General features: G+C 39.7%; 1 long non-coding RNA gene across 1 annotated transcript in view; it reads right to left on the minus strand.

Annotated features, from left to right (window-relative positions):
• LOC110346981 (uncharacterized) overlaps positions 1–23,651 on the minus strand; it is a 52,484-nt gene that overhangs the window by 14,560 nt on the left and 14,273 nt on the right. The window contains exons 2-3 of the long non-coding RNA XR_002391288.2: positions 17,308–17,372; positions 15,200–15,337 (exon numbers count right to left, since the gene is read on the minus strand). This is a non-coding gene — a long non-coding RNA (uncharacterized LOC110346981). The remainder of the gene's footprint in view (positions 1–15,199; positions 15,338–17,307; positions 17,373–23,651) is intronic.

Here is a 23,651-nt window from a genome sequence, read left to right on the forward strand (position 1 = left end):
TTCAAATCCCAGCTCCTCTACTTCCCAGCTATAGGGTTTTTTTTGTTTTCAGTTATGTGCTTTCTTCTCAAATTGTATTATCCCCAGGGTACTGAGACCATGGCCAATTTTCAACAGAACAAATACTGTACAGGACAGGTGGGCATAGTGCTTGTAACTGAAATAACCTGAGTGCAGCACAATCAGTAGAGTCCAGTGAAGGGGCAATAGATTTTGTTTACTTTTATTTTTCATTTTGAAATTTTTGCAATTTTTACCCTATTGCAGAGGAAATAAGAGAGGTAACAAAGATTGTGCAATTTGCATGAACAACTACACAAAATTGTTATTGTTCTATCTCAATTCTAGGCACAAAATGTCTTTACCTCCATGAAGCTGGAGGCAGAACATAAGCAACTACTGCACCAAACCACTTCATTTCCCTTCCTACTTTCTTCTTTCCAGTTTAGCCTTTTTATTGAGCTAATGATTCCCAAACATTAAGAAAGAAATGGTTGAAAAATCATTTGGCCATATTTTGAGCTATCTTTCCAAGAAATTATTTGCCTTTTCTGAAACGTGTATATTTTGAAAAGAAAGACTAGTTTAAAATATTGCTTCTCTCAATATATTCAAATTGAGCAGTGGTGAAGGAATACATTAAATCAGTTTTTAAAAGATATGCCCATTAAAGACACATTCAGACTTGATTGAGCACTTAAGCTCTTTAAGGTAAATGCCAACCTGCTTAAATACCTCTGATTATCACCTCTGATAGCCTGTCAGTTCCAACAGAACCAAATATAGCCCCAGATTCCCACTTCCTCTCTGCTTGAGAATCCTGAGCTGGGAACATGCAGCCATCTGGTTCCCCTTTGGAATCGCTGTATATTGTAACATACAATCACATGTGATAAAAGAAAATGCAGCAAACATATGGTGCATGGGGCCGAAAGCATTTGAATGATTGCACCAAGAGCCACTTTTAGCTCATTTTCTACATGGACAGAGTAAAAAAAAAAATTCTGCAAAGTCATTTGCAACAGTATATTTGTTTGCCCAGCATGACTGCATTCATAATCCGTTCTTTTGATGTTAAATCAGAAAGTGACAGTGAAGTGGACTGAGCATAAATCAACAGGTTACAACCAGGTCTCTCTGGCATTCTTCTCCACTCACAGTGTCCTGTCAACCAGCACATATTGAGGCAATTCTATAAATTGCGTTATCTGGAGAAGGAGAGAAGTAAGCAAGAAGAAAAGGAATGGAAAAAAGGGGCAAGCTCAAAGAAGCTTTAAATTCCTGATAAAGATCAAGACGCTTCAGCTTACGTGATTTACAATATCCACAGTTTCATCGCCCCTTGTAGACAACTTGGCTCCAGATTTGTCAGGATATATGTTTTTAGCTCAGTAGCATGCAATAGCAGCATGGTAGGACAGATCTACCTTGATTATCCAAGAAAACAATGTCTTTTTTTCAATAAAAGATTGTGTTTGCTTCCAAAGCAGAATCCTCATGTGTTCTTTCAACCCAGGACACTTACATTAGCTCACTTTTTTATTATTTAGCAATTACTTAGACAGTGCTTCCTACATCAAGTATTATTCCACGAGCTTATAAATATGTTAATCCTTCTAATATAAATCATTTAACACTCAAAGCAACCATATGACAAAGGCATAATTATTCTACTCATTTTCAGATGAGAAAGCTGAATTACAGAAGTAGCTTGCGGGAAAACACAAAACCAATCAGTGGCAGATCTGGGATTCAAATTCATTTTTTGAGACATTTCACAGGAAATGATAAAAAGAGATAGGCTTGCTTACTGCAGGTAAAAGGGATATCGAATAGTACACATGGGCTGACAGGAAATAATCCTAGGTCCTGACAGCCTCCAGTCAGCAGCAAGGATGAAAATTCTCTTTGCCTCTCTCAGCTCCATCACAAGCTGCCTCTCAGAATCTCCCTTCTCACTGCATGTCTGTGACCCTGGGACTCCGGCTTACTTGTGGCTTTTCATGGCTTCTGCTCTTTGTCACAGATCCTCTCTTTTAAGCTTTGTTCTGTAACTCCCTCAAGTCTTCTCTCTCTCTCTCTCTCTCTCACTCTCTCTCTCCAGAAAATGGCTAGGCTCTGTCCCACCAGGCCACACTGTGTTTTCCTAAACAATCTAGCATTGCTTCCCCTTGGTCAAGCTTATCCTTGTGGCTAATTAGCTGAGTATGCTGCCTGGCTTCCAGAGAGGGCTCCCCATTGTTCTTCCCTCCCATGTGTGCACACCACACCTCCCAGCAACAGATGAGTCTACTTCCCCTCCCTTCAAATCTGGGCTGGTCTTGTGATTTGCTTTGCCAAAATATGTGGTAGAAGAGACTTCCTGCGACTTTTGAGACCAGTGCTTTACACTGACAGATTTTGTGTCCTTCCACTTGGTAATCAGCCACCATATTAGAAATGTTAGAAGCCTGACTACCCTGATTAGAAGGAGCCTAAGCCTTTACATTATGCTTCAAGGAAGACTGAACCAGCTACACAGAAACCGAGAGGGAGCAGGAGAAAGAGGGAGAGGAAGGACAGACCTAGTGGTGAAGCACCAAGGCCCCAGGCACATAAGTGAAGCTTTCAGGGATATTTGGCCCTGCCCAGATCCCAGGTTATGTAGCCTAGGGATGAGTGACCCTAGCTGCCACCCTTGAAGCAGGAGAGCCATGCATCTGATCCCTGCCTAAGCTCCTAACCCAGGAACTTGTATGAAATAAGGATTGTTTCAAGATTCTAAATTTGGAGCTAGTTTGTTACACAGCACGACATCAGTGAGACAAAGCCTATTCTGTTTTACTAACAGAGGAAACAGAAAGTTATGACAGCCATTTAGCCAGATGGAGGTCTAAGAGATGCTTACCCATGAGACCACAAATGATGCCAGGGAGAAGCAGAGCATGCTGGCTGTGTCAGGACCTGACTCTCCTTCCCATGACTGAGCTACTCACTTTCCAGTGTTGGTAAGAGTATAGATGAAACTTCCATAGAATCACTTATATGAGATTTAAATCTGATATCCATATACCTGCTCTTTTCTCTATATCATGATTCCTCCCTTTCGCTGACAGGATCTTAGTCCCCAAAGCCACTTGTCCCAATCCCCAACTACCAGAGGCAAGCGTGGCTGGACACACGGCGCAGCTGATTGTAATCCCTCATGGCTCACACTGCCAAGCAGAAGCTTTGTCTTGAGCAGCTTCACCAGAAGCAAAACCAACACCAAGTGGAAAAGCTAGACCTCCTTCATACCTTACCCCGACATCAGCCACAGACATTGATTGGTCCCTACTGTGTATAGGGCCCTGTGCCAGCAGCCCAAGATAAAAAGAGATTAGAACTGCAGGGATGACATGGAAGGTCAACAGGCAAGGCAGATAAACACATCATCCAGGAGCAGCAATGGGCAGCAAGTACAAAAAACTGAGGGGGCTGTTTGGGAACTTGGATAAGACACTGGGATTAGTACAGGGATCGTTCTTGGAGGGCAGAATGACCTCGAGTCTATGGAAGAAAACTTCAGTTTTTTTAGTGAGAAAGATTCAGAACTCTCACAAAGGATTTTACTTTTAAAATATATAATTATTGAAATTATTTTAAGCTACTCAGTTAAAAGCACATCTAGATTAATTGAATTACATAGATAAAATTCTTCCAAATAATTACAAGCTTTCAAAGTCAGTTGCATGAACAACTCTGGAGAGCAGACGCGTCAGTGAGGTGTACAAGCCAGAAGGCAGCCTCTTGAGGGATGTTGGGCGGGTTGTCAGAGAACGTGCAAATGAAGCCAGCTCCTCTTACATACAGCAAAGGAGTCGATTATTACATGGCATCTTTCCTCAGCCCTACACTGGGTATCTCCATCTGGTCTCCTCAGAGCTTTCTCTGAAGAGCCAGAGGTCACTAAAACTGCCTAGAACAGGGATCAGTGTGCTTGGGACAACCTTGATCTAAGGATGGATGGGAGTTAGTAAGGGCTTCCACCTCCCGTATTTCACAGCAGCAATTAGGAGGCGTGTTCTACATGATTCCCTAGGGGTTCCTGGTGGGCTTGCACCTCAGGCTTCCACATCTGAAACCCACCCATTAATACACTTTTATTGTTTTCTTTTTCTTTCTTTCTTTTTCTTTTTTTTTTTTTTTTGTACCAGGGAAGCAAACTCAGGGCCTCACATTTGCCAGGCAGGCGCTGTACTGCTAAGCTACATCCTGGCTCTTTTTATTGTTTTTTACCCTTATTTCCTCCCTCTTCCCACTCCCTCCCTCATTCCTGTTTCCTTTAGTCACCTCTCAAATAAAAAAATTGTCCCTAAGTCCTTATCACAAGCTATAATATCGAGGGCTAAGAACATGAGACAACTGGGAACTAAGGATAAGAAAAGATGCAGGGTGGAGGGAAATTATGCACTTGGGATGAAAAGTAAGAGGTTGGTTGAAGCCAGAGGGTCTCTCTGATGACAAACCTCCAAGATCCCAGGTTGCCCCATGATTAGCTTTGCCTAAAGAGGACTCTGCCCATTACATGCCAAAGAAATGAGCAAAAGTTCGAGAAATTAGAACATTCCAGGTAGGGGTGTTCAAGAAAGTATTTCTCTTTTTAAAAAGGATGTAAAAGTAATCACTATTGATACACACAACTTGGATGGATCTCAAGGGCGTGCTGAGTGAAAAGGCCAATCTCAAAGGGTTACATACTATATGAATCCATTTATATCGCCATCTTAAAGTGACAAAATTATAGTGGAGGAGAGCAAATCAGCAGCTGCAAGGGGTTAGTCAGGGTTGAAGGAAGGGTGGGATTATCAAGGGTTAACAGGAGGGAGTTTCTTTATGACAGAACAATTCTGCATCCTGATTGTGATAGTTACTTGAATCTACAAATGTGCTGAAATTTCATAAAAATACACACATGTAATAATATGTTAATAGTATTGTGCCAATGTTAATTTCCTGGTCTTGATAATCTACTATCTTTATGGAAGACATCATCATTGGGAGAAGCTGAAAGAAGGTGGTAACAGGGACACTATGTACAACTTTTCTAAATTCTAAGTTTTAACCTATTCAAAATAAAAGTTATAAAATTGAAAAGTGTATTTGAAAAGCAAATGCCAAAAGCAAAAAAAGGCAGGGGGATACAGCCAGGCTTTCCATGTCTTCTCCCTCTGAGGGCTATTTTGGCCACATTTCTGGCTTCCAGGGATGTATTCATGGGATAATCTATATCAAGGGGATACCATTAGGATTCCAGAAAAAATGTAACTTATTATGATTATTGTGATTATTATTGATAAACACCATGCAATTGTTACTCAAGCCACCTGATCAGTCACTAAGCTAAGAATTTAGTGAAAGCAATTACTCTAATGCCTAATACATAAGAATTAAGAATCATCTGAGCATTGTCTTTATCCTGATTCTCCTTGGTCCCCAACTGCTAAAGAAAATTCCAACTGGGCTGAACAGGATTTCATTGAAACAGAGATGCTGGAATCAGGGACCAGGAAACAAGCCTTTGATCGAGCATCATCCAGTGAACTTCATACAACAACAACATTGAATATGATCCTCTTGAAAAGTGTATCTGCCTGCCATATGCATAGCTTCGCAACAGAAGGCTCTGGGTCTGAAATGTAGGTGCACACACATGTGTGTGAAAGTGCCAGGGCATAAGCAGCTATTTGACAAGAAGCCATATCCAAATAATGGAGTGGCGAGTTGGGGCCAGGTGGTGAGGAAAAGGCCAGTAGGCACAAGAGAGAATCAGGCACTGGGAGCAGATGTTAGAAACTGAAAGTAGGTTAATGGAAGTAAAGCACAATTGGCAGAGAGCCTGTTGAGTTTAAATCTTTTCACACAAGCAATTAAGCAAATCATGAATGGGAAATGCTCAATAATATTTTTTAATTTTTTAAGTCTTAAATGTTAAAGAAAGTTTAATCGTTAAAGTCAATCAGATTTAAATTTAAAATTCTTAAATGTATACATTCCATGTCCACCTCCAGTTCACCCCAAGTCATGAGAATGTGACAGAGAGAGAACCCACCACGGAAACATGAACAAAGTGGAGTCATCGGGCTTTGCTCCAGCTTCAAAATGGAAGTTATTCAATGAAGACAACAACAGCACCAGTAGCAATTTACTGTGAGCCCAGACAGAGAAACTGGAGGGACAGAAAATGAAGGCCGTGCCGAAAAATATCTAGCCATCAAAAATGAATGAATGCATGAATGTATGAAAACTTAGAACAGTGCTTCTTCTACCCCAAATTAAGCTCTAGACCTACCCCAGTACTCAAAACTCTCTATACCGAGTCCCCTACTGCTAAATAATTGCTGGGGAAAAGGGCTAGGCTTGAAGTGGCAAAATCTGCCTTGGTGGTCCAGGAATCTCACTGGGGATAAACTGATTGTGAGGGTACAGCAGCCAGTAATTTGCAAAAAGACAGGTTTGAAAGCAATGCTATTTTCAGTGGTAAGGCCACAGTATTACAAATACTGCTGAGGCAAGACCAGGCCAATATTTGACACACAGTAGGTACTTGAAGTATTAATAGAAAGGATGGGTAGGTGGATAAACAGAGGGAGGAGCATAGATATGAAAGGTCGGAACACTGTTTCTTCTTCTGGTAGTAATGAAGAATGACTCTGGATACACTCTTTAATTTTTGAAGATAAAAAGCCTTCTGCTCTACAGTAAAAAAAAGTGAAAGCTCTGCTAGAAATAGATGAGAAATAGCAAAGAAATCCATGACTCAGTTCTCAAAAAAGAGCTGCATGTCACTTACCACTAAACTGTCTTTGCAAATAGTAGTTTCTGAGCCGTATTAAATAGGCAAGCATTACTGGTGGTTAATCATACAAAAAGTGAGAAATGCATGAAATCGAGCCATTCTCCTTTTCAGAAATGCAAATCAAAACAACACCAAGGTTCCATCTTCCTCCAGTGAGAATGACTGTCACGAAAGACTCAAAAACAACAAATACTGGCAAGAAAGTGGGGCAAAAGGAATGCTTCTACATTGTTGATGGAAATTGTGATGGTTGATTGATTGTGTCAACCTGAGTAAGAGACGCTCAACTAAACTGGCTCAGCAATTCCACACATAAACTAGTATAACAACTATGGAAACAATATGAAGATTCCTCAAAAAACTAAAAATAGAAATTCCATTTGACCCAGCTATTCCCCTTCTAGGTATCTTCCCAAAAGAGTTAAAGTCATCAAAGCCAGGGGTAGTGGTGCATGCCTGCAATCCCAGCACTCGGAAGGTTGAGGCAGGAGGATTGCCATAAGTTCAAGGCCAGCCTGACCTACATAATGAGACCTTGTCTCAAACAAAATTAGAAAAAACAGTTAAAGTCATCATATTACAGTGATACATGCATACTCATGTTTATAGCAGCACAACTAATAATAGCTAAATCTTGGACATGACCTATATGTGCATCAACAGATGACTGGATAAAGAAATTGTGATATATATATATATATATGCAATACAACATTACTCCATCATAAGGAAGAATAAATTTGAAGTATTTGTAAGAAAATCGATGCATCTTGAGACCATAATGCTAAGTGAAATAAATTAGACACAGACAGTTAAATACTGCATGGTTTCTCCTATATAAGAAACCAAAAATATATATAATGTAAAGAGGGAAATAAAGGAGAGATGATAGGAAACAGAGAGGTAGACTCTGTGGAGATGGGAAGGGGGTCTGGAGAAAGGGGGAGTGGGAAGGGCAAGGAGAAGAGGGAGTAAAAATGAGCAAGATATGATACTTATATGTACCCATTCCCAAGTTAAGAAAATGTGGAAAAAATAAAGTTTACAGAGTTGGAAAAAGATCCTAGAGAATATTTTTTACTAAATAACAGAGGGAGTTATGGTATTTTGTTGGTAAACAGACTACTGATGAGGAAAAAAGGCTCCAGAGACTTCAATGAGCCCTTCAGAGTCTCCCAGAACCTACAAAACTACATCAAAACTATTTAAGGTGCTATGGCTAGGATGCTCACATATCCTGCTTTGCCAACTGTACACCCAGTGATGACATTTCTCTGAGCTTAACAATAGTATGCTTTTCAAATGGCACAAGTTCTAGATAGATAACCAGGTATATGGTCAATCTCTACTATATAGTTTGAATAAGTCCTTGCAGGGTTCATGTGCTGAAAGTGTGATCCCCAGTGTGAAGATATTGTGAGGGGGTGGAACTTTTAAGAGGTGGCACCCTGTCTTAGTTACTTTTTTCATTGCTGAGACAAAATACCTGACACTCAAAGTTAAGGGAGGAAAGGTTTATTTAGCTCACAGTTTTTACAGCTTTCAGTTCATAGTTGGCTGGCTCCAAGGCAGTGCAGCACGGCAGAGGGGCATTGTAGAGGAGAAATAGTTCATGGCAGCCAAAAGGCAGAAGTTTCAAGCAGCAAGTCCAAGTGACAATAGCAGCTTCTTTCTGCCCCTTTTATACTGTATCTAGGCTACCGGATTTAGGGCAGGTGCCAAACCAATCAGTGGATTGATTTAATAATCACACACCCTTAATCCTAGCATCACATACTCTAGATCCAGCTACCTCTGAAAAAGCCCTACCTATGATTGCATGAGGCTTTGGGGGGACATCTAGACACAGCCATAACATGCCCAATGGGAGGTAATTTAGTCACTGGGAGCCCTGCCCTTTGAGAAGATGAATTAGTTCTCATGAGTCCCTGGTTACTTCCCATGAGACTGTGCTGTTGTCAAAAGAACAAGTCTGCCCCTCCCACTCTGTGGTTTCCTGCCTTGCCACATGATCTCTCCTCACACGTGCTTCTGTCATGACGCCATCTGCCATGCTGTGATACAGCCAACAGGACCCTACCAGAACTGAGTGGGGGCTAGTACTGTGTTCTTGGACCTCCAGAGCTGTGAACCAAATGATCCTCTTTTCTTTACAAATTACCCAGGCTTCACATGTTTTGTTATAACACCAGAATATGGGTTAATACATCTTCTTTATAAGATCTTTCATATCTACTGCCAACCTCTCTTTTCCAGTCTACATTTCTCCTCCTCTTTCTCCATCTTGCATATATCATGGTTTGCCTAATATTTATTGGTCACATGGTGATGCCAGGTAGTTTATTAAGCATTTCATATTTATTAGTGCATGTGAATTTTTATAATCTCATGAAGATATAATTATTAATTAATCCATTAAACAAAATTTTCATTGAATACCTTCTCTAGCACTGGGATTTTAACAGAGACAAAGTTCAGTGAGTTAGCTGTCTTGTTACAGATTCCATTTTAAAGAAATTGAGTGTCAGAAGTATGTGGAATGCTTAGTTGAAGTATCCAGCACTCCAACAGTAATGTGAATCAGTAAACAGATTGAAGAGCCACTCCCATAGGAATCATCACAAATACAAGAGCATCCAGGGAAGTGAAAAGAGTATTTTTAGAAAGGTGAGGATGGTCGACATTATGGAGCACTTTGAAAGTCTGAGGAGACATCATAGAATTGGGTGACAAGGCAGTTGGGGAGAATTTTCCTCAATGCACATTTAACAAGAGGGTCAACTGGCAGAGTGGCTGGTGAGAAGGCTGGTGAGGAAGGCTGGAAGGAAGGAAAAGTACCCATACATCAGCTTTTTGAAGACTTTGGAGATTAAAGGAGGGAGGAAGACAAGACAACAGATCAAGGACCATGCAGAGGCAACTATTAATGGAGCTACATTTGAACACAGTAAAGAAGACACAACTCAAGCAAAAGGAGGAAGAGAAATATCCTGGTATTCCTCCCACCCTCCAAGGTCCAGTCTGGTTTGCCATTCTTTGAAACTAGCTGAAAGCTAGTGGGAAAGGGATCCTGGGAAATGTAATCTGTAGAGGTCAGAGTAGAGCAAGGATGGTCAGAGAAATGAGTCTGAACTAGGATACTATTACCCTCCTTGTGACTGAAACATCAAGGTGAGGAGGTGCTGTCTCCAGGACCCGGGAGCTGGGGCAGCTAGGAGGGAGCTGGAACCACTACAAACTGACACCCAGTCCATGGAGACCAGTTCTGTCTGCTGGGCAATAGACTCCAGGAGGAGATGCAGCCACATGTAAGCATTTGGAAGATTATTTCTGGGAATTAGGATAATTCATGGCTTTATATTTGCCAAATTCACATTAAAAAGAACATTGTGGAGCAACCAGGAAGAGGCTCCCCCACCACCATTCCACGCTCCTAGGGCAGAGAAGGTGAGCCAATCCCAGGGACCAGGAAGAGGCTCCCCCACTGCCATTCCACACTCCTAGGGCAGAGAAGGTGAGCAGCACGGGCACCAGAAGCACCACCCCCCACACTGGAAATGAGAAGACACATAAACACACCTCAAAAACAGACTTCCAGATCACCTACAGCAACCCCAAAGAGAAATGAGATGGAACAATCTGATACTCAACAACCTGGACTACCTGAACTGGTAACAAAAGAGGATCTGAGAAAAATGAAATCAGAAATAATTTCTCAGATAACAGCAAAGATTGTGCCCATAGTGCAAGTCATGATTAATAAATCTAGAGAGGACACAGATAAAAAAATAGAGAATCTGAGGAACATGATGGAATCCCAAGATAGGAAACAAATGGAATCCATAAAACAGATGCAAAGAGATTTCCAGGAGATTAAAAACTCCAATGAAAGCCTATGCAGCAGAATGAACCAATGTGAGGACAGAATCTCAGATATAGAAGATAAGATTGCAATTAGTGACCAGGAAAAGAAAAATTGCTTTAAAATTGTAAGGGACCATGAGAAATCAATCCAGCAGCTGCTAGATGATGCAAAGAAGAATAACATAAGACTGATTGGAGTCAATGAAGAAACAGGAGAGGGTGCAGATGACATAAAAAAGCTGTTCACAGAAGTGATGGCAGAAAACTTCCCAAGCAGGGGGAAAGAACTTCACATACGGATAAGTGAGGCATATAGGACTCCAGCTAGCCTTGATCAAAAAAACTCTACACATAGGCATATAATAGGATTCCAGAAACACAACAGAAGAACAAAATTCTACAAGCAGTGAGAGAAAAGAAACAAATCACATACAAACGAAAGCCCATCAGAATCACAGCAGACTTCTCAGTGCAAACTCTAAAGGCAAGAAGAGCTTGGAGTGATGTATTTCAAGCCCTAAAGGAAAACAGCCTCCAACCCAGACTGATGTACCCTGCAAAACTATCTTTCAAAATTGATGGAGAAATAAGATACTTTCATGATAAAGAACACCTTAGGAACTTCATGAATACCAAATCAGCACTCCAAAAAATTTTAGACAATACCCTAGGAAAAGACAACGAGGATCACAACCCCAGGAAGCCCAGCAGAATGAATCAGTTGGGCGTGACAAATTAAAAGCAAAGGGGGAGAATCCAACAAAAAGAAAAAGTCATGACAAAGCTTTTAAAACTTTTAACTTCATCTCCCTAATGAGTGTATAATTCAATCTTGTTATTGTTCATGATTAGTATTTTTCTGATTCTAGAGTTGCACACCTTTCCTTGTGCTATAGTGGCTATTTATCATCTTCTTGTGTCTACTTTTTAATTGAGTTGTCCATTAATGAGCTGTAAGAGTTCTTTATATATTCTTGTCATAGGTCACGTGCATTGTAAATACGGTCTGTTTAAGGACTACTTTTCATTTTAATGATGTCATGTAAAGTTCTAAATTGTGATGGAATCTCATTTATCAATTTTTTTTCTTTTATACATCATGTTTATTGTATCCTAGGAAGTTCTTGCCTACTCTAAATTCATAAACATTTTCCCTTATAATTTCTTCTTAAAGTTTTATACTTTTAGGCTTTCATATTTAGGTTCATAGATCCTTTCAAGTTATTTGTATGTATGGAAATAAAGGGTTGAGGTTAATTTTTTATATATGGATACCAGGTGTTCTAGTGCCATTTGCTGAAAACACTATCTTTTCCTTGGCTCTTGAATTGAGTTTATATTCTATAAAATGTTAATGTTAAATAATCTTTCAAAACTCAGTGGACCATATATGTGTGGTTCTCTTTCTAGATTCTCTGTTTTATTCCAATGATCTATATGTCTTTCCTTACACCAACACTGCTTTGATTACTGTAGCTTTAGAGGAAGTCTTAAAATTAGGTACTAAACGTCTCCCAACAGTTTTTTTTAACTTTTCTAGGTCCTTTGTACTCCTACATAACTTTTAAATTTCAATATCCAATTCTTCATTTATAGCAAGTATACATAGACCTGAATTTTTATATATACCTTGTGTTTTCTAACCCTGCTAAATTCAAGTACAAGTTCTCAGGGCTCCTAGAGATGTCTTAGTATTTTCTATGTAGATGATCATTTCAGCTACATATAAAGATTTTTGCTTCAACTTTACCAATCCTATCCTAATTGTGTCATTTTATTGCCAGACTATTTTGGTTTGGGCCTATGTTTCAAAGATTAATGGACAGATGAAGAGTAAGCATATACGCCCTTGTTCCCCACCTTAAGGAGAAAGCATTGTATCTTCTCCATTCATATAAGGCGTTTTTGCTGGAAGTATGGAGTACATGTCTTTGATCTGTTGAGAAGGCTCTGTTCTACTTCTAGTCTCCTGATAGCTTTTACCATGAACAGCTGTAGAATTTAGTCCAATACTTTTTCTCCAACTACTGACAGAATCATATGGCTTTTTCCTTTCTGTTAAAATGATGGCTTTTGGGGGTGGATCTTCCAATGCTAAACCAACACTGCCATCCGTATAATAAAACCACTTTCTACATACTGCCAGATCTGACTTCTAATAGTTTGTTTTGTTAAACAAATTTCTATCTGTGTTCATACTTTTTTCTTCTATTATCTTTATCCAGTTTGGATTAGCACAATGTTGATTTCCTAAAATGAGGGGAGAAGTGTTCCTTCTTTTTTCTGCTTTAATTCTTTGATATAATTTATCAGTTAAAATGTATATGAGCCTGCTGTTGTCATATAGGTAGGTTTTCAAGCTAGGAATATACTTTCTTTAATAGATGCTATTCAAATTTTGTATTTCCTGTAGACATTAAATTGTCTTCCAAGGTACTTCTTAGAAGTTGTCAAATTTATTTCAAAGCAGATTTTTGAAATATGCTTTCTATATCCTTTTAAATTCTGTAAAATCTGTGGTAATGTCTCCTAGATCTTGATATTGTAATTTTAAAAATGTATAATTGATATTGTGTAATAGGATGTAAAGGTCTAAAGGAGCAAGGGAAGTGCATGGGGTAGGGGAAATGAAAGAAGGGAAAAGAAAAAATATGAGAAAATAGAAAAAATGGAAACAAAATCTTTGCAAATAGGGAAGGGTGGAGGGGGTGAAGGGAGGGCAGGGGAAGGGGGAAAAATAAGAACCAAGATACTCATGTAATGGTACAAGATCTCAATGATGTATGTAAATGTATTTTATACCTAAAATGTACCAATAAAATTAATGGGACAAAAAAAATAGAAGTCTTATAACATCATGAAAACCTTAAAAAAAAAAGGAAAAAGAACATTGTGGAAGAAATCATGGCCAGTATTTTATCCAAGAAATAACATGCGCATTTTTTCATGATTTCTCTAGTCCCTGAGAAACTATGAAGACTCAGCTGGCCCCTTAATCTTATATGACATTTTTATGACAATTAAAATATCACCACAAGGAAAATCTTTTGTTCCATTGTCAGGTTTTATTAGGCTAGCATAAGCTAATGAAGCAGAAAAAATATATAGGTCATATTATATTTAAAATATTGATTTATGACATTTAAAGCTATACCAGAAAATACACTGGACTTTGGTGTCAACCAAATTAAGTTAATTACAGAGATCATTAATATCTGATTTTCCTTACTTGTAAGTTTCTTTGTTTGAACCACAGTTAGCAAGATTCATCCTTTATAATATAATACAATTTTTATAGCACCTAAAATTCATCTTATCCTTTTGTCAGACCTTTGCAATAATTGTATAGAAATAAATTTAACTCCTTCCAAAGCAAAAATGTACGCCTTTCGTGAAGTCAAAGCAGCTTCTTTCTCTTTTATCTTTTTGGTTTGAACAATGGAGTTACACAGACATAGAGTTAAACCATCTCTCCAATGCTTGTAAGTGTGACACTTTGGCCAAGGTGCCTAAGTTTTCTCATTTGCTAAAACCAATAAACAAGTAAATAAGTGGTGAGGATTAAAGAACTTAGCCCAGTGGCTGACCCATTACAAGCACTCAAAAATTTCCAGCTGTTTTCTCTGGAATCACTACTTTTTCTCCTAAAACTCACTGCCCCTTTGATCTAATTTGGTTGTCAATCAATCATATTTGACCAAAGCTGTTTGGCTTGCTACCAGAGACCACATATCCTGTGTGGTCCTCCATGTGTTAAATCTAGCTTCACTGAAGAATCCCCCACCAGAAATTTTAAAATACAATTTCAGACCCAACCCCAGTTGCACTAAGTTGTAACCCTCGAAGACAGAGCCCTGGAATCTACATTTGAACAAGCCCTCATGCAGCTCCTAAGCAGGTACCCCATAATCATATGGACATCTTGTTTAGTTGTCACTCATGTGATAGAGTTTATAATCAATGCCATAATCTATTTTTGCAATCATAATCCAAAGATGCTCTTCACTCCTCTATATTATGTTACCTTTCTAAAAGACAAACACAAGAAAACATAAGAAAGGCATAAGCTCCATTCAATTTTATAATCTTCAGGCTAATGTCATGTTTTCTTGCCATTGGTATTTTCAGACATAGGATGGACTTTCAAGTCAATACAAACTAGAAGAAAAAAGATCAAGTAGAAAAGCCTCCTCAGATGTCTCTGCTAGTGAGGATGGTGGCCATCGACATGACAGGGTTTTGGTGTCCTATGCACACTCATTATTTCTCTCTGATACCAGCTTCTATCCAAATAAACACCATCCCTGGGTGGTAATTTTTTCAAGCAATTTAAGTTTTCATTTTGGTTTTCATAAAGTGGCATTGTAGCAAGCAGACAAATTAGCAATAGATATCATATTCCAAACACACATCAATCAGGGTGTGTCATGAAAAGCCTGTGCACTCAGCTGCAGTAAATGACAAACAGCCATCAGCACGGGACCAGTTGGAGCTCATAAGTACCAGTCTTATACTCACCAGAAAGGACCTGGCAGCCTTAGTACCTCTTCTTGCCAGTCCATCTTGGTTTACCAGGGGGTCAGGTAAATGACAAAATAAAGTCACAGTCCTCCTTGTACTTCATTTAGTCCTTTTGCTGCCTTGATGAGAGTTTGCCTGAGGCAAAAACAGCAACAGTAGCATTCATTAACAATTTTACATTTTCCTTGTATTACCTGTATCGATTCTAAAAAGAGTATAATTAACCTTTTTAATCAGTGAAGAAAATGAAGTTTGTAAAGGTCCAAGGACAATGAGCTAAGGGTAGAGAGGCCAGTCCTCTCCCAGAAGGTAGAAGTTTTAGCAGAGCCCACTTTCTTAAAGTTGGCAGCAACTTTTCCTGCTGTTCTATTGCCCAGCTTCAAGAATTAACCATTCTGAAATATTTCCCCTGATTCAGGGTGGACAAATTCTTGGAGACTGAAAAATTTAAGGGACCCCACTGAATGTCTATGAAAAGGAGGGAAATAAAAGAAAGTAGTGAAGAAAAAAAGAAAAGATGAGAAGGAAAAGAAGGAATGAAGTGAGGGGAGGACAGAAGAAAGGGAGAGAAGAAAGAAGGAAGGAAAAGAGGGAGGAAGGAGAAAAGAGGGCAAGAAAAGGAAGGAATCTGTTGGTAGTGGTAACACACCAACCAGAGATAACCCTGTTCATAGAGCCACACACATATCCACCTGAGTGTGCCTGGCTTTAAATGACCACCTTCAACTAGAAGAGATTTGGTCTGATTCCTTGAGCCAAGACCAAGTTTATGCATCTGCTCTTCTGTTTACGATGGAGTTACATCACAATAAACCAATGGCAAACTGAAAATATTATAAGTAAAAAAATATGTAGTCAGTATTGCTAACCAGCCAAACAGCCCTGCTTATAGCACTGAACACTGTAGGGTCTGGGTTGTTTCTGCTGTCGATCACATAACTAACTAACTGGGAACTGTGGATCACTGCCGCTGCCCATTATCTCAAGTAAGGAAGGATGTGTGACCAACATAACACTAGCCCAGGGAAAAGATCCCATTTCCAAATCTGAAGTACAGTTTCTACTGAACGTGTAGCACTTTCACAGCATTATAAAGTCAAAAATCTTAAGTTGAACCATCCTAAGGAAAGGACCATCTGTATATGTGTATATGCATCTATAGATATTTAGATAAGATGAACTCACATAGAGTTTGGCACCTTAAGCAAATAAATACCTTATGCTGATTTTGCCAATAAGGAATTGCTATAATTGATTCATACAATTATCATTTTTTTTCCCAGTTGCTAATCTGGATAACTTTTGTATAGTCTCTCAATTCTTTGTTTTCACTAATGGCTTCCAAAGCTGATTCCTTTTCACCTGACAGAGGTATGTGAAGTTCAGTGTTCTCCAGACCCGGAAGAAGGCAACTTGATCCTGGTTCCAAATCAGCCCCTCTGGTCTTTTCCATAAACTGAGTTAGGAGAGTCTTACTACTTCCCATGTGATCTATGGGCCAGCAGTAGCAGGAAGATTTTGAGAAATGCAAATTCTCAGACCGTGCCCCAGACTTGCCTAATCAGTATATGCTTTGAACAAGACCCTCGGGTCAAATTGGTAAGGGCCTAATGTAGATAGCTTCTGTGAGGACGAGAACACCACTTCTGGGGCTCTCGACACAGCCTGGTTTGTCTTTCTTATTCAGTGTTTCTCAGCTCAGGCTGAACATTAAAATCATCTAGAGAGCTTTCAAAGTTCTGATGCCTGAACAAGTTGAATTAGAATCTCTGGCAGTGCAGGCTGAGCAAGAGCACTGTTTATATCTCTGCAGGAGATTCCAATATGCAGCCCTGGTTGAGAACTGGCCCTGACTATTCCTCTCACTCTTGGACTTCCTGGAGCTCATTCTCTCCTTTTTTTTCTAGTCTACCACACCCGTGCTGTTTCCAAAGCCCAATAGTAACAACAGAACTTGATCCCCTCTATTCTGATTTCTCCCTTAGGTACCACTGGCTGCAAGGAGACCACAAGGGCAGGGCCAGCGTCAGCCACTGAGCCCCAGAGATTTTCAATTCACTTTGGGCATCAGGATTTTGGTTTGGGGGAAACTGACCAATACTCACCACGAAAGCACTAAGGATGGAACCACCACTAATGCAGATTTATGAAGCCTCTCTGGATCATAGCACTGCAGAGTACAAAGAAGGAGAATTACTATGTGTCCTTGCCTATTTCTATACTGACGGCCCCATTCATAAGCAAGCAGAAGAAAACACAGCAGAAAGGAGTGGGGCAAACCAGATCAAAGTGGAGATCATTCTCAGAGGTGTCCTGGGGAAATACGCTGATGAAGGGGATCTGGAGGCTGGCAACAGGCCTCAGGGAGTAGTTTTGACTGTTGGATTTGAAGGGCCCCATATGCCCTTCTTTCATGGTCCTGAGATCCTGTGTGAATGCACTCTATCAGGGAAAGTTATATGCAGACCACTGTGAGGCAGGCAGAGTAATGACCCTTAAAGATATCCATGTCCTAATCCTTGGTTCCTGTGAAGATGTTGCTTTAGATGATATAATGACTAATTTCATGTGTCAACTTGACTGAGCTAAGGAAGGAATGCACAGATACCTGATAAAACATGGTTTCTGGATGTGTCATTGAGAGTGTTTCCAGAAATTACCATTTAAATCAGTAGACCGAGTTTGGAAGATCTGCCCTCACCAATGAGGGTGGGTATCATCCAATCCATTGTGGACTCAGACAGAAAAAATAGGTGGGGGAAGTGTCATTTCTCTCAATCTCTTATTTAACTGGGACATCTATCTTCTGCCCTTGGATGTCAGAGTTCCCTCTAGGTCTTTGGACTCTGAATTACGCCATGAGCTTTTTTAATCCTTACACTTGCAGGTGGTATATCATAGAATTTCTCAACCTCCATAATTTTGTGAGTCAGTTCCAATAATAAAATATCTATCTATCTACCTGTCTTTCTATCTATCCATCCGTCTGTCTCGTATTAGTTGTCTTTCTCTGGATAATCCTGACTAATATAGATAACAAAAAGGATTTTGCAAATGTGACTTAATTAAGAATTTTGAGATGAGGAGATGATACTGGGTTGTTTAGGTGATCCCAGTCTAATCACAAGAATCCTTATAATAGGAAAGCAGCTAACATGCCAGGAACTGATCTCCATTTTTTCCTAAAGATCCAAGTAGTAATATACTGTCATTTCCTTTTGGCCTGAAGAACTGTTGTTAGCGTGTCTTATCACTAGCAATGAATTCTCTCAGTTCAACTGAAAGCATTTGTTAGGGTTTGTGTCTAGGATATCCCCTCAAAGTCTCATGTGGTCACAGAGGGTCGGGGGGTGTGCTGTTTCTGAGGGAGTGAGATCTAGAGTGTGTGACAATGGAATTCATTCATGGTCCAATGCTAGCCTCAAGGGCATTAGGATAAAGGATGTGAATGCTACTGGACCTACATAGTCTGGATAAGATAAAAAGAAACAGAAAGACACTGTTAAGGTCCCTTGCTGCTTTTGTTACCTTGTGCCATATCACCCTACCTTGGAGCCAGCCAATTACAGACTAAAACCTCTACAAACCGTGAGCATAAACCTTTCCTCCATTAACTTTGAGTGTCTGGTATTTTGTCTCAGCCATGAAAAAAGTAACTAAGACAGCATTTATATTTTTTCTTAATTTTTTAAGGATAATGTCACTGGAATGGTTTTTAGATTTCCATCTACAGCTGATTACCTGGCCTAAAAGTTCTACTTGTCTGGGCCTTTGTAGCAGCAATTCAGGGTTACTGCCCCTGAACAATTTCTTTTCTTTAATTGTGGTTATTTCTGCTACAATTGATACCCCTGTATCCCTTTAATGAAATAGTACAGTATTTTCTGAAACAAACTTGAGTTTTAAAAAATAGTAAGTCAGTTCAAAGAAAAGTTTTTAGAAAATGAAAATAAAGATGGTATGGGTGTGTGACACAAATCTGAAGTTCATAAGGAAAGACCGATATTTGGGAAACACACAATTTGTCAAAGTACCTCAAATTAAAGAATAATGCTATGTAGAGGCAGGAAGCCTAACGTGTTACCTCTGCAAAGTTCCAGACAAATAGACACTCTAGTTTGGGCAAATACAGATAATTGCAACTCTAGAAACCAAAATTGTAGAAGTATGGGCTCTTGGAGAATACTGAGGCAATCATTTTGCTTTATAGAGGAGAAAGCTGGGGACAGATTGTTTTAAGTGACTTGTCCAAGGTCACAAAGAGAACAATTACCCAAGCAAGGATTAGAACTCAGCTCTCCTCCAGTTTGCCTCTCTCCGTCATGTCTCTCGATTCTACTCTTTAAGTTCCTGTCCAGCCTTCTAGACAAAGACTTTCCAAGTCTATAGCTGTCTAGGAGACACAGCTAGCACAACACCTACACCAGGTTAGTAGTGGAATTTGCAGCCTAGAGATGAGACCTGAGGCCTATGTGTTCAATTCTGTACAGGGCTGTGACATTCAGGAAACAGGAGGTGAAAAGAAATGCAGGTGGCTCATAAACTGTAAATATTTATCAGTCCCAAAACAGTGATTCTGGAAAAATGACCTTACAGATTACATTAACACAAAGAAACTTATTTATAGTGAGCATTAGCTAGGAATTTATGTAGATAGTTCTTTAAGGTACATGAATTTTATGTTGTCATGTTTGTCTGATGATCTATTTACTGTGGCAAATATAAAGAAATTGGTTCTAAGGCCAAAGTATACACCTTGGGTGAGAGATCAGGGACTCAGAATCTTTAAATATTTTCATCTCTGAAGCTGAAATTTCAATCAAATAATGATCTGGGACATGGTTCACATCCTACAGAGAAAACGGAGAAAGAGAAAAATCTTTACAATTTTTAAAGCTGTAGCCAGCTCAGCTTTGGAAAAGCCAGGCTGTGATGACCTTTTCTATTTTGAGAAGGTCAGACAGTTTCTATCTGGCTATGGACAGCTTATCATGAACAAATTGTGCTGAAATGAGAATGTGTTCTATGTTTGTTCCTTCTTTGAAGAAACATCAGCCTCCACAGCTGTTGGTATAATTGTGAATACTTCCTCCTTTTTAGAGGCAGCATTAGAATAAGCAGCACACATTTATTAGACATGGTAAGAGACCAGCAGATGCCAACACATCTAATTTGGCAGCTGTACATGCCAGGAATAGGAAGGTGCTATTTCCCATCAGTAAAATAATGAGTTATTAGTCCCTGACAAGTGGAAACCTATTACTGGGAATTCATGAATTGATAACTCTATTTATCAAAAGGGTATGATGACTCATTATTTTCCCTCCCAGAAAGAAAGCAGGTTTGTTCCTTTCTTGTGGTTTCCACTGAACATGTTTTTGATTGCCAGTTCAGTGGAAGAAAGTCTATTTTCCTTTTTATCATCTACAGGGTTGTCTCACTTTATTCACCAGGAAGCACCCAGACAAATTATGAGTGAAATAAATGTCCAAATATAGAAGCATATTTTGCATTCATAATGAAAAGGGACAAGTGGAATAAAACCAGTGGCAAATGCTTCTCTGCTTTATTGCTAAGTCCTTGCTCTTCAGCACTGCTCATAAAGTGCCAGGCATAGCTTCCGTGTCTTGCAGGCAGCCTCAGTTCCATTGTAAGGTAGGTGAATGAAAAATAGAATATATGTATTCAATAATTTTTGATCTTGCACAGAAATAAAAACTATTTAGCAAAAGAATGTATGACTAGTCACTACCAATTTTCTATTTCACAAGCTTGTAAACTTCTATTTTATATAGTAGATGCTGTGTTATATGAGTAAGTACAAGGATAAAGATTGGTAAAAGCTTACAGTTAAACATACACAATACCCCTATTCGTGTTCACAAACAAGTAGGACTGTCTCCAGAGGGCTTCGGGGCCTGGGGCAAGTCACATGGGATAACTGCGTCCTCCATCACTGAAATATATTTCCTCAGGCAAAACCGGGTTAAAATGAACTTCAAAGCCATCTTAGATGAAGAGAAACCAGAGTTTAAATGTCAGGATCACAGGAGATAAAATTGAGATTAAAACGAAATAAGTCACCACGAGACAGGAAATGTCACAAAGGGCAGTATTCAATGATTTGTTTGCAAAGGATTACTGTGACTCTCCTAACACCCAGCTCTGTGTCAGAGGATTGGTATTCAATAATGAAATAGGCACCGCCATAGATTTCAAGAAACTATGAAAATAGCAATAGAAATGTATATACAAACTGTGTACAGTGTGAACAAGTCTCTACTTAGGTGATAAAATGCCTGACAGCAGTGGCAGGTTTCATAGGGGTGATGACTGTTGACCTGGGTAATAACCCCATAGAATTTTCTCAGGTAAAGAAAAGAGAAGGTCATTCCCCACTGAGGTAACAGAACCATGAGACTGAGTTCTGGGGCAGCTCCCTGGGTCAGTGGTTGGGAAGCAATGTGGGATTCTTTAAAGGAAAATGCTTCAAACCAGCTCTGTGGTTCTTTATTATAATTTGCTCTTTTTCATCAAAGTAATGATTTTAAATGATGAAAGTCAAATAGTTAACAGGACTGATAAAATGAAAAGCTATGTCTTTGCTTTATCCCTTCTACCACCCACACCCTTCCCTGCCTCTGACTAACCCCTAGAGGCCATCTCTTGCTGTTAATTCTTCTGGCATTTCTTATTAGAGCTATACATAAGACCTCATAGGAAAATGTCAGAAAGAAGACATCCTCACTGGGAGCAGGGCTGAGCCCCAAGGCTAGGGTTAAGCTGGAGCATGATGAGTTGGGAGGAAAAGGCAAAGTGCTTCTCCTGTGCTGCCTTTTCAACTCTGTGTGGTATATATTGACTCTCTGCTCTGGAAGATAGATGTTTTGTTCAGCTACATGCTCCCCTACATGAGGAATCTTGTCCTCAATGCCACTCATCACGATCCAAGTGTGAACACCCAGTGGGGAGGCCACGAACATTGTGAGAGGGTGGGTTTACTTTCTTCAGTGGTTTTTCATTTTACCCAGGTAGAATTGCTAACTAGGGTGCTGCTCCAAGTGGAGCTGAGGGAATGCAGCTTCAGCTAATGCCCCTCCAACTTGAACTTCACTTTCTTCTCTCACCCTCTGTTTCACCTCCCTGCTTGAGCCAAAAAGGTCACTTCGGATTTATAAGACATGATTTAGCTCCCACCTTCATTATACCTTTCCCTGGAGGGTCCGAGATGTGGCACTTTTGTTCTTTTTCATTTGCCAATGAGCTTTACAGATTCTGCTTTACATCTCTTAGATATTTGGTAAAATTGCCCCTCCTCTGGAGAGCTCGCCACCTTCCAACTCTTTGCTGTTCATCCTTTTTGCTTGACACAAGTGAGTGGATGTATTAGCTTTCTACTGCTGCTATAACAAGTAGTCATAGATTAGTGGTTTACAACACCCACTTGTTAGCTTATAGTTCTATAGGTTAGGAGCTTGGGTCCAGTGTGCCTCAACAGACCCTCTGCTTAGGATCTCTCAAGACCAAAGCCAAGGTATGGCAAAGTTTCATTCTTTTCTGAGGATTCTGAGGATGAATCTTCTTTTAAGCTTCTTCAGATTTTGGCCAAATTCGGTCCCTTATGGTTGTAGAATAAAAGTCCCTTTTTCTTGGTGGCCAATGGCTTTGGACTCAGTCTCAACTTCTGGGGGCTACCTACATTCCTTCTCGTGCTTTCCCCATGGCCCCATCCACCAGCCCTAAACTGGGTCCTTCTCACAGTTTGAATCTCTCCAACTCCTGCTTTTTCAGCATCTCTCTGCCTCCATCTATCCTGAGAAAGTTCTTGGCTATTAAAGGCTCGTTCGATTCAGCCCACCTGGTTAATCCAGAATACTCTCCTTTGTTTAAGTTCCACAGCCTTAATTGTATCTCCTAGCTTCTTTTAGCCATGGAATACTGTAAAACATATTCACAGAGCTCTGGGATTAGGACATAGACATTGGGCAGAGACATTCTATACCTACCACAGTAGGCAGGAATACTTTTGCTCAGGCTCTGAAGTTTTAGATGAATTTTTGGAAGGACTACTCTAGTGTCCATGTGGAATGTGGTCTGAAGAAAATGAGGCAGTAGATGGAGTAGGGAGTCCAATCAAGAGACTGTTTGAAAAGGAATGGCAAGTAGTGGTAAAGTTCATCAGGAGCAGTGGACACTGGAAATGAAGGGCATTTCAAGTCAGATATCTTTTGGCAAGATAGAAAATAAAGTTATCTGAATGAATGAAGGGTCTAGGATGATTCCAAGGAAACAGGTTGAGTTAGTAGATGGATAGTACTGGTACTAAGTGACATGAGAGGCTGCTTCTTAACTGGTCTTCCTTACATATCATATCTATTTTTTACCTTAAACTCTATTCCCAATTATTTGTTTAACCTGCCACAACCACAGCTCAAGTATTTATCTTTGT

This window comes from Heterocephalus glaber, unplaced genomic scaffold (assembly GCF_053883595.1).
Source record: "Heterocephalus glaber isolate CG9 unplaced genomic scaffold, H.glaber_assembly_v1.0 deba00001594, whole genome shotgun sequence".
Classification (NCBI taxonomy): Eukaryota; Metazoa; Chordata; class Mammalia; order Rodentia; family Bathyergidae; genus Heterocephalus; species Heterocephalus glaber.